The following is a 12,575-nucleotide window of genomic DNA, read 5'->3' as shown; positions in this document are numbered from 1 at the left end:
TGTTATTATAAGTGATGCATAAATTTCAATTCATGTGTTTGAATATGTGTGTCATGAGACATCAAATAATTTATTATATTATATCAAAGAAGGTTAATAAATATAATTTGGAAGGAAACTGTGAAATTTTCTAGTGCCTCGCCTCCTAGTAAGGATAAGGTTGGTTAGGTATGTCACAAAGTGGTATGATTGATAGCTACAACTTTGAGCCTACATGGGATAGATTCAACATGATAAAACATAAATTTTTAAAGGAAAAAGTTTAATAGGATGCCTAAAAATAATTTGACAAACAAAGAATCCCATGTGAAATAGGGGGAAAATCCTAGAAATTTGAGGAAATAGAGTCTCAAGGGTACAAATCCCAAATTTCAATCTCTGTCTAAGTGATTTCACCCTATAATTAGCCATCCTGTAGTTGATAATCGCATTTATTAGCATCTACTATTGATCCAAGAGGATCTTGTCAGATCAGTTTCACAGGTTCATCGTCAGTGTTTAGTGTCGTTGTCAGTGTTCAGTGTCGTTGTCAGCAATTCAGTTCGGTGTTGTCAAGTTCGACAGTGTTGATTATGGTTCAGGTTATCCAGGTAATGTTTATGGTTTCCATGGTAATGGGTTTGTATCCAGTTGTCGAAAAGTGTTCATCGACAGTTCTGCCAGGATTGGTCATCAACATGTGGTTGTCTTCCACCTTCACAGGATTTGGACTGTAATCCACTTTACAGGATATGGTCGTCGACATGTATTTTTCATTCGCCTTCTCAGGATTTGGGTTTTATCGTCCACTCGCAGGTTTATCATCGACATGGGTGTGTCATCCGTTGCAGGGGTTCGATATGGTTCGTCGTCGCAAAAGAAGTTTTGCCGACGATATGTATTTGAGTTTTATGTCACATTGTGACAATGTGCTATACATGGGCCTTTTTTTAACAACAAAGTAATGTAATCCTTAAACCTAAACCTAAGTTCAAAACCCTAACCAAACTACATTACATTTCTATGTATTAAATCCTAATACCTAACACCTAAACCTATCAAACCTATCGCAATACAAAACTAAGTGTTAAACCTATTTTCCTAATTCTAAAATCCACTCTCGGCATATGTTATTCATATTAAAACATTACAAACAAAACATAACAGGTCTTAACCGCTAGATGTTAAGCCACGTGGAGGTAATGAGACATGTGAAAACTACATTGATTGATCGTCGAGGTCTTCGGAACCGCAGAGCTTACCGTAACTGCATCAAAGGAAAACCGCAGACATGATTACATGTGATCAGGTGTGAAAACCTTCGAGGTTTATGTAACCATCAGGCCTGACTGCGCGGGGTATAAATCGGGCATGTGAGCAAAGTAAATTCACCGCAGAAGTTAGTGTAACCATAATGGTGGAGGTGGACACATGTCAAACCGTCGAAGTAACGGTAGCCGTAACCGTCAGGTGGATAAGCCACCAAGTGGCAGTCAAGTAATCGGCTGCCGAGTGAACCAGTTGTTCACATGGAAACAATTAACCCCTCCACCCGGTCAACTAACCACCAACATTTTTGTGCTTATACAATGTTATTTTGGGTTTTTGTATGGTTTTAGTTCTAAATTAAATGAAACCACCATGTAACCTCCTCATTAGGTGTCATGGTATGACCAGACCAAGGCTAATGAACACTTTAATGCAGCACATTCATGCCAAGTTTAGGCCACAAAAGGTTTTAATGTACCTGCAGGCCTATAAGAGGTGGTTTTTGTCCATGGAAGATGGTAGAGTGTTTTTGGTTTTTGTATGCAGATTCTGGGGGCCATAGGCAGTTTTGTTTTCAGTGTAACAGGAGCATCCCGAGTCAGAATTGGGAACCGTGATAGGTGTTGGAAATATGGTTTGGAGATATTCCTTTTGACAATGATCAGAAGTGCCTGCATGCACATTCACTTTGGTCAAATCTCTGTGTAATCAACCTATACTGTTTCATTCCTAATAAAGCAATCGTCCATCTTGAAAGCGGACCCGGAGACGTAGTCCATCAAGGGAGAACTTTGTAATCAACTTTTCTATCTGGTATCGCTGTGTTTTTACTATTTTCACTTCTATTATGCATATTACTTATGTTTAATTAGCTGTCATAAAGTCTTTCTTCTCAAGCAGTTTCCTCGATTTTCGCACTTTCAGTTAACAATCAATTCAATAATGACTAATCAATTCTACATCAGTTTTAACTTATGAACATTTCAGATCAACTATACGACTACGATTTTCTCTAGTTGACAATTTGTATGAGGTCATATGACTTGCATGTCAATGTGGGCGGTGTCTCTTTCTTAGAGAGTGGTCATTGATCGTTTGAATGAATCAAAACATTCTTGCTCAACAATCCCTTTTAAATTCTTGTCTTATTTCCCTTTCCTATCATCATTTTGAAGTGTGTTTGAGACTAAATTTATTGTTTTGTATGTTGTTGAGTGGTGGTTGGAATAAATTATAAATTGGTTATGAATAGAGATAAATTAGAAGAAAATACATATCCAAGCTAATAAGTGACCATTGAGTTGACTTAATTTGAAATTCAAGCACCACATACCAAAACTATGTAAGAACAAACAACTAGAGAAATTTTATGATTGTATATTACATCTTAGTGTTGAAATTATATATAATAACCGTGGGTCAATTGCAAATTTTCTTGGGAACCAATGTTGTTGAAATTGTAACACCCTCCTCCCACATTAACCCAAGTTAATTGGTCCGCTGGGGTAAACATGTGACAAGAGGATACTGTTATGTGATTAAAATCCCCATGTAGAGTTAAGGAAGTGGAACCGGAAAAACGAAACCATTCTGATCTTGCACACATGCTACAGAACCTTTAGGGGCCAACCAACCTTTCTAGGTGACCAACCCCTGAGACAATTTAGCATTTCAGTAATATGGACCCCCAATCGCTCCCATGACAAGCCATGCATTCGACTGAGGCCTTCCAGTCACTCCCACAGTAAGAGCATGCTAGTGACTGTGGACAGTTTCAGCTAGGTCTGAGTTAGTGACCCCATATTCTATGCCACTTTGTCAAGGCCGGGACTCAGGCCACTCCCCATAAATTCATGAAACTTTCAGAAATGATTAATAACAATGGAACAAAGGTGATCATGCAAACACTTGATCAATGAATTGATTGGACCCCTACTAGCCATGATAGGCATTTCGTGAAACATGTGACAAGTATGAAATCTACAGGTCATAACAACATATCTGAGCATAGGGATCTCATACTTATCTGAGATTCATAAAGAAGCATTGTTACCATATCATAATAGTTGCATTATCATCTATTAGGTCATGTGTAAATTGTGCATTCATTTGCAAATAAAAACATGATGAGAGTCATCCATCAAGTCTTTCATAAAACATACCCTTAACCATCATATAAACAACAAAAATAACAAGGATATAACAACCATAAAATCCACATATAATCCAATACATTTACACATGAAATACTAAGGAGAAAGATCTCTTATTAATGAATGTAAAATCCAACCACGTATGGAACTTCCATGAACCACCTGACCATAGATTGGTTGAATCAAATATTTCTTTCAACCAATCACGCTTGTGCCATATTCCAAGCATGAATGTGGGATCAAAACCAAACCAAACCAAGTTTCCTCAGGCTTTACCACAATCCCCATAGGATCACTAGGCCCTAAATAAGCATGGATGCCACCATATTTCTCCACCTACACCGTGAGATATTTTCCTATATCCTAGTCTCTAGGATTTACCGTATATCCCTCCCCAATGGTCAAGGATTCCTAGTGCTAATCAAGACTCCACCCTTCAGGATTTACCATATATCCCACCATTCACCAATCAAGGATTCCTAGGCCTCATCAAGGGCACAAACCTCTAGGATTTACCGTATATCCTACCATTCAGCGGTCGAGGATTCCTTGGCCCATCGAGGCACACAAAATCTAGCTTTACTATAATCCCAGTCCGATCGAGGGATTCCTAGTCCTTGTGTTCTTTCTTTCAGATACCACCTCACTCAGTTTCGAAACCATTCATAAATCCAACTTAACCAAATAAAAGAGAGCCCATCACACCATGGCTATCTAGAAATGGTACGACAAGGATGAAGAACACTGTCATACCTGGTAAAACCCATTCCAATGACAACAAGAGAACCAAATACACACATGCATGTACCATGCATGCCAAAACTAGCAAGGAAATCATACATGCAAATCAATACCTGCCAATAATCATGTTGTAGCTACTAGATGTTGCTCTTCCTTGCTTGATATTCTCCTTCTTGATCCTTCCTATTCTTTCCTTGATCCAACGTAGAGTGCTCCAAGAAAAATCTGTGTCCAAGAGTAAGAGAGAGAGAGAGAGAGAATAAAGGGAGAGCTCCAAAATTGAACTGAAAAAAGGGTACCAACTGATCCTCAAAAGCCTTTTAATTAATGAGGCCTCTATTTTCTTCAATTTTCCATTATTTTCCTTCATTTTCCTCCTCACATGCAACCTGTGAATTTTCACCTTCGTTTTCTCCTAATTTCCATTATTTTCATAAATAAAATGCCAATTAATGCCTCATGCCTTTCAAAGCCTTTTCCATTGCCTTTGGCAATTTCCTTAGCCATAATGAACCAAATGAACACCCACATTAGGATTTTTTTTCCCAACACTCATCTTGGAATACATGTCCCATGACCTTGGTTATTATTTTTCCTTTATTAACTTTATTACATGGAATTTTTTACCAGGGATGTTACAGAAATGGATAGTATATAAGCATATTATTTGTAAATCACTTGATTGTTAATTTAAGTGTGATTACTTGAGATTTAATATACCTTATAAATGCAATACTTGACCTCTCTATTCATATGAAACTATTAAACTATACCTTTGGGTTAAGGGTTTGATCATAAAAATATTGTGGGTTTTTAGCTCCACGACAATCCTCTATTATTAAAGTTGCAAATTCAGTACTAAAAGGGATTCCATGATATAATCAACATTAAGGGGTCAATAGGGTTGATGAGTTTTGATCTAAGTTAACTATGCATATATCATATCCAAACATGATTAGGAAACAATGGACATAGTTTAAAGCATCATTAGTGACGATGGACACAAATTAGAGGGCTTCCATTCCCCATTGAACCTAGAAAGTTAAGGAATGTCTTAAATGGGTGTTCCAAGGAGTCAATATTGGTCAAAGTGGTCATTAAGGGTAGGATACCAAAAGGGGAAACCACCCTATTTCTAGACATCCCAGTGGGGTCCCACATCTAGGCTAGGATAAGGGAAATTTCAAGAAGGTGATCCATCACATAAGTAGTAATTGAGAGGTATCATATCATCATTGGGTGGGTCATGAATGAGTTTGGCATGAGTGGACTACGCAAGGCACTGCCTTGAGGGTATGCATATGTGAACACTGAATACCCAAGTGTGAATTCCATATCCTACATAATCATTATGGCCAAGAATTATGGACCATGTTAAACCTTAGTGAAGGGTAATTAACCATAGTCAAACATAGTCAATATGTTAATTTTTTTGTCAAATTTAGTAAACCATGGTCAACAACAACCAACCATGATTAAACAATAGTGAAACATAGCCAACCAAAGTGAATTATAGTCAACCATAATCAACATGGTCAACCATAGTAAAATATGGTGAACAATGGTTAATTATTATTTTAACCATTATCTAACATGGTGAACCATAACAATACATAATAATGATCAAACATGAAAAACATGGTCTATTATAATTAATAATAATCAATCATTAATGACCATGGCTAACATGGCCAACAATTGTCAACCCTAGTAAACTATGGTCAATCATAGTTAATTGTGATTAACCATAGTCATCATGGTCACCCAGATCAAATAGTAATGACCTTTGGTTAACTAATTTCAGTGATAGTCAATTATGATCAATCATGGTAATGTTAGTCTAGCATAGGCAATTATAGCTACCCATGGTTAACCAACATTAAATATGGTTAGTTATGATCAACCATCATTAACCATAGTCAATGGGGTCAACCACGATGAGCAATTTTAATTGTAGATAATCATAATCAACAAAAGTAACCATGAACAATCACCATAAACCAAGGTAAATTTATTATAGATATGCTCAACCATGGTCAAGGATGGATGTGAATAATTAATATGGTTAACCACAATTGATGGGACCAGCCCTCGTCCTTTGTCTGGACACAAGATTTGGTTAATTCGAATTATTAAATAAATGATTTGTAAGGTTTGATGGTACTTGGATATTTTGGTTGTGATTAATGTGATTGCTATGGTGCTATTGTGAGGGAGATACATGTCGCTACCTTGGGCTCTGTTCTCCCGCCTTTGTTGTTCTTGTAACCCTAGCTCCTCACTTGGTTTGTCATTTCGACTGTTGTTTCATTTGCGTCGAGAGGGTCTGCTCTCTGGTTTTCTCTTGAGGGTTTCGTTGATGCTGCTCTGGTGGTGCTCAGCTTGGTTTCTCGGCCACGGCTTCTCTAGTAGTAGGGCTCTGCTAGTGTTCTATTTGTACTGATGGCTGCCTGTGTTTTCTTGTCGGTCTACCTAAGGGTTCTGGGCTTGCCTTGTGGCATTCTGTGACTATGTCCAAAGGTTTCTATTGCACGGTGACCGTTTACTTCCTCCTTAATGTGTCTGGCATTACTGTGTTTACAATTCGCTTGGTTAATGGTTTGATGGCGCTATTTTTTAACTTGTCTTTGGTTACCTGTGCATTCAGGTTGCGACCACGAGGTGACCCCGTTCTCGTCCTCGGCACGCAGCTATTTCAGGTAAGCTTTCTTTTGTTGTTTTAGTGTATGCTATGCTCCTCCTTCCGGTTCTGATAACGAATGCTCCTTGTGAGCAGGGTCCCTTGCTAGTTTGTGGCCTGTTGTGGTCTCTCTTGCTGCGGTTTGTCGACCCTTTCTCTGTTAAGTGGGAACCCTTACCCTGTTTCTTTATTCGCCTGAGTTTTGTTGTGTTTCGTTATTGATTCTCTATATGCGGTGGTTGCAGGTGGAAGGCGAGCGAGCAACTGTGGCTTCAACTCCTCTTGCGCTTCGCTAGACCAGGTAGGGTCTTTCCATGATACTCATGCTTGTAACCTGTTGATGCTACTATGTCTTGGTCTCAGGCTTTGGCCTCTCTTTCGTTTAATTAGTCCCTCTGTAGAATATGGATAGGTTTCTTGTCTTGCTTGTAATTTGGGGTTTTAGTGTGAGCGTATTTTCAGGGTTTCGAACCCACGTCTTCGGTCTACTTGTAACATGAAATGGTTTAACTTATGTGTGTGTAATTTTAGGGTTTTGAACCCAGGTCTTTGGTCTACTTGTAATATGAATTGTTTTAACTTAGCTTGTGAATTAATTTGCAAAGACTCTTGTAACTTATTTCCCAAACTATATTTGCAATGAAAAGATTAATGTAATGAGTCTTTTAGTACATGGTCTTTGATGTTGTCTTCGTATTGGTAATTTCTAGTGATGTTAAATGTGAAACCCTCTGCTTGTTTGCTTTGTTGTACGCTCGTTACTGCGCAGAACTGTAGGTGGTTGTTTGTGAGGTTTGTGGGCTTCTTGATGCTTTCCTTTCCGTATGCTTGCAACAGCACTTCCACGCTCTTGGTCTCGCTGTCTTTATTTTTCTTGATGTCTGCTACAAGATTTCAATGGCCAATGCTTGCTTCTGTTTGGAAATGCGCTCAATATGTTTTGGAGTAGGAAAGAAATTAACTAATTGCAAATGGAATTCAGATGACTGCGAAAATTATTTGTATATTCACTATTTCTCTTCTGCTATGATGGAAATCAACCCCCCAATGTTTTGTTCTTCTGGCTTTTATATGATTTGTTGAACAGTTTTGAAAACTGTCAACAGTTACATGCAGTTACCATCAGGAACTGTTAATTTCCTATTTGTCTAAATTCTAGGATTAATTTAAAAGAAACAGAGTTTTTGTTTTTTTTTTCCTGTTTTAAAAAAAACATCTTAACAGAAAAATGAAACAGAATCTGTTGTCGTGTCCCAACTGTTGATAACTAAGGAAATAAAATAAAATAAAAAATAAAAAAACAACTCAGGTACAATGACCTGTGAACCTGTTTAGCTTGCGAGACAAACACCCCCACTTGTCCACCCCTGGTTGGATGCTCCTGCATCAGGCTCCCAAGGTAACAAAAAGTCATGGCTCTGGTCCATGAGCTCCTCGATAGAATACCCTGCACATTGTATCTGCCCCGCATCAAGCCACGAACTGTCCTCTATAGGGTGGTTCCTCCACTTGATGAGGTACTGTAGGTACTCCTTCCGTGTTCGCCTGGCCACTTGTGTGTCGAGGATTCCCTCGATTTCGAGCAGCTGAGCTGAAGGCATTTGTCTCATCCACGAACTACTCTCCTCCTGGGTGTCCCATTTTGGTTGTGCCGAACTGTCCTCTTCCAAATTGGCAGTGTATGGGAATAAATCTGCCACATTAAAAATGGGCGATATTCCTATACCTGGAGGCAATTGCAGTTCATAGGAATTTGCAAAAAACTTGCGCAGAATCTTACAAGGTCCAATTTTTTTGAATTTCAGCTTATTGTATTCGCCCCTAGGAAATCGTTCCTTGCGCAGATGCGCCAAGACCTGATCCCCCACATTAAATTGTACCTCACGTCGTTTCAAATCAGCTTTTTGTTTGTACCTTTGACTGTTGTCCTGTAATTTCATCTTCACCTGCTCATGTAGGTCATTAATTGCTCTTGCAAAATCTTCCCTGTCAACACTTATTTTCTCTAGCTATCCCAAATCTCGCAATTCATGCACTCCTCGGGGATGCATTCCGTACACAATATGAAAAGGACTACTTCCTGTGCTTCGGTTTGGTGAATCATTGTAAGCAAATTCTTCTTGAGCAAGCACACGATCCCACATACGTGAATTTTCTCCCACTAGACTCCTTAGCAGGTTTCCTAGACTTCTGTTCACCACCTCCATTTGTCCATCTGTCTGTGGGTGATAAGCGGAGCTGAAGTTCAACTGTGTGTCCAGCTTCTTCCACAGGGTGCGCCAAAAATGTCCTGTAAATTTCACATCTCTGTCAGAGACAATGGACTTAGGCAAGCCGTGTAACCTGACAATCTCTGTGAAAAACAAGTGTGCTACGTGAGTGGCATCACTGGTTTTCCTGCAAGGAATAAAATGTGCCATTTTTTAGAACTGGTCCACTACCACCATCACAGAGTCATGACCATGTTGTGTTCTTGGCAAACCCAAGACAAAGTCCAAGCTGACTGAGTCCCACGGTCTACCTGGAATAGGCAGTGGTGTGTAGAGTCCCGTATTCTGACTGTGTCCTTTTGCCAATTGACACACTTTACACCTGGTTACAAATCGTTGCACATCCCTTCGCATCCTCGGCCAATAATAAAAGTGACTGAGCTGATCTAAGGTCTTATCAATGCCGAAATGTCCGACAAGACCTCCACTGTGTTTCTCCCAGATGATGTTCTCCCTCATCGAACAGTCGGGAATACACAATTGTCCTCCCTTAAACAACAACTTCTCCTATAGGTTATAGTCTAGCCATGGACTATTATTCCTCATCAAAGGGTTTTGGCAGGCTTCATAAGCCTCCTTAAAATCTACATCTGTTTGATACAAGTCTTTCAGGTGTTCAAAACCCAGCACTTGTATCATGCTCTCCTGCAAAAGCAAAACCCTTCTGCTCAATGCATCTGCTACCTTGTTGGCCTGTCCACTAATATGTTTCAACACAAACGTATAACTCTACAAGTATTCAACCCACTTTGCATGCTTGTGGTTCAGTTTGTGCTACTGCATAACATACTACAATGCAGAATTATCAAAAAACAAAACAAACTCATTACCCAGCAAATAGTGTCTCCAATGCTTCAATGCTTGGACGATAGCATAGAACTCCTTGTCATAAGATGAGTACTTCTGCCTGCTTTCATTCAACTTTTCACTAAAATAAGCAACAAGTTTGTCTTCTTAGCTGAGTACGGCCCCAATGGCTATACCACTAGCATCACAACAAACTTGAAAAAGTTTGTTGAAGTCAGGTAGCCTCAAAATTGGCCTCTCAGTGATCTTCTTTTTCAACATCTGGAAGCTCTTTTCCGCAGCTTCAGTCCACTGAAAAGGTTGACTTGCCTTCTTGATTGTATCCAACATAGGTGCACAGATTCCACTAAAGTCCCTTATAAACTTACGATAAAAACTTTCCAACTCGTGAAAACTTCGAACTTCGAACAGACTCTTAGGGGATGGCCAGCTAAGTATAGCTGCAACTTTTTCTAGGTCCATTTTCAGCTCATTCTCTGCAATCACGAAACCCAAATAGACCAACTCCTTCTGAAAGAAAGTGCATTTCTTCAGATTTATCAGCAACTTGTTTTGCTGCAATTTCTCCAAAACAGATCGAACATGTCAAAAATGCTCCTCCCTGGTTTTGCTAAAAATTAGTATATCGTCAAGATACACAATCACAAATTTCCCAATGAACTCCTTCAACATTTTGTTCATCAGGCGCATAAAAGTACTAGGTGCATTACTTAACCCAAATGGCATCACCAGCCATTCATACAGCCCTTCATTAGTCTTGAAAGTTGTTTTCCATTCATCCCCTTCCCGAATTCTAATCTGGTGGTATCCACTCTTCAAATCTATCTTCGAAAAATATGCTGCCCCACTCAAACAGTCCATCATATCGTCCATTCGTGGCAATGGAAACCTGTACCTGATCATAATCTTGTTTATTGCTCGCGAATCTGTGCACATCCACCATTCGCCTCCTTTCTTGGGAGCAAGCACTGTCAGAACTGCACATGGGCTCAAGCTCTCCTGAATCAGTCCCTTATCCAGCAACTCTTGTACCTTTTTTCTAATCTCCTTGTTGTCTTTAGGGCTCATCTGATAAGCAACTTTATTCAATAGACTAGCTCCTAGGATGAAATCTATGTGATGACTGATACTCCGCTTTGGTGGCAATTTATCTGGTAAATCATCCACCACAATGTCGCTGAATTCCTGCAACATTTCTTGAATTTCTGCAGGTAAATCAGAAATTTCTGTGTGCAACAGCACTATTCTTGGTCTTCTCACAACAACATATTTCACTTCGTCATCTTCAATCTGCTTTAAAAAAAAATTTCCACCCATCAATAACACTTTTGTTCTACTAGTTTCTGTTGTTTCCTCCTCCTTGATGGGCACTAACGTATGCTTAATTCCATCCTTAACAAACTTGTAATAGTTTGTCTTCCCATCATGAACGACTTTCTGGTCATACTGCCATGGTCTTCCTAGCAGAATATGACACACATCCATGGGCATGATGTCACAAATAACTTTGTCCTTATATCTGCCAATATGGAATTCCACCTCACACTGCTCATCAACCAGCAGTTGGTGACCCTTCTGTAACCACGACACCTTATAGGGGGTTGGATGCTTTAGTCATTTCAGACCCAATTTTTCCACCATCTCTGTTGCAACCAGATTATCAGTGCTTCCACTGTCTATAATCAACTTGCAGCATTTTCCATGTGACTTGCACACAGTCCAAAACAATGCCTTCCTTTGGGTTTGTTCAGCTGTTTCCTTCGCTGGTTTTAGCAATACCTTATTCAAAACTAAGGCCTCTCCTGTCTCTGGTGCATTTTCTACCTCCTGAGGTGGTGCCTCTGCTTCTTCTGTCTGAGCAACATATGCTCCTCTTTGACCAACCTGTTCTCCTTTAGGACATTCAAAGGATCTGTGCCCCCACTTGTGGCACTTGTAGCACTGGTAGGAAGCTCCTCTACCTCTTCCATTTCCCTTGCCTCTCTAGTATGGCCTTCCTCCTCTAGTTCTACCCTCATTTTCTGTTGTCCCTGAAGTTTTAGAACTGCTATCCTCTTCACTGTTATTGGCAGTCCTTCCTCTACCAAAGGATTTTCCTTTTCCTCTGCCTATTCCTCGTCCCCTCCTAGCATTTTGCTTTATGGTGAGCTTCTCTTCTGCCTTTAAGGCACTCTGATATGCTTCTTCTATGTTCCTCGGAGAAAGAATACTTATTTCGTCCAATATTTCCAGCCTTAGGCCATTCACAAACCTTGTTGTCTTTTCCAGGGTGTCTTCTGTGTAACCAGATCTCAAATTCACCCGATAGAATTCTTTAGTATATTCTTTCACCGTTATTCCTCTCTACTTTAAGTTCTGTACCTGTCGATGTAGAGCAATCTGGTAATCTTTGGGCAGAAACCTGCCCTTCATCTTAACGACCATTCTAGTCCACTTTTTAATTGGCAACTTGTTCAATCTTCTCCTTTCTACCTGGACACTGTCCCACCATAAGGCTGTGTGTCCTTTCAGCTTGGTAGCAGTGAATTTAACTCTCCTATCTTCGCTGACCTCCTCACATTCAAAATACTTATCCAACTCACTAATCCAGTCCAACAACACCTCTGTGGACAAACTTCCATCATAGTTCGAAATTTCAGGTTTTGGCTTACTACTAGCCAACAAAACTGACCTTAA

Source organism: Pinus tabuliformis, chromosome 4_1 (assembly GCF_031772625.1).
Source record: "Pinus tabuliformis cultivar Carrire ecotype Pingquan chromosome 4_1, CPIR1, whole genome shotgun sequence".
Classification (NCBI taxonomy): domain Eukaryota; kingdom Viridiplantae; phylum Streptophyta; class Pinopsida; order Pinales; family Pinaceae; genus Pinus; species Pinus tabuliformis.
Note: the sequence above shows the minus strand (reverse complement) of the source record.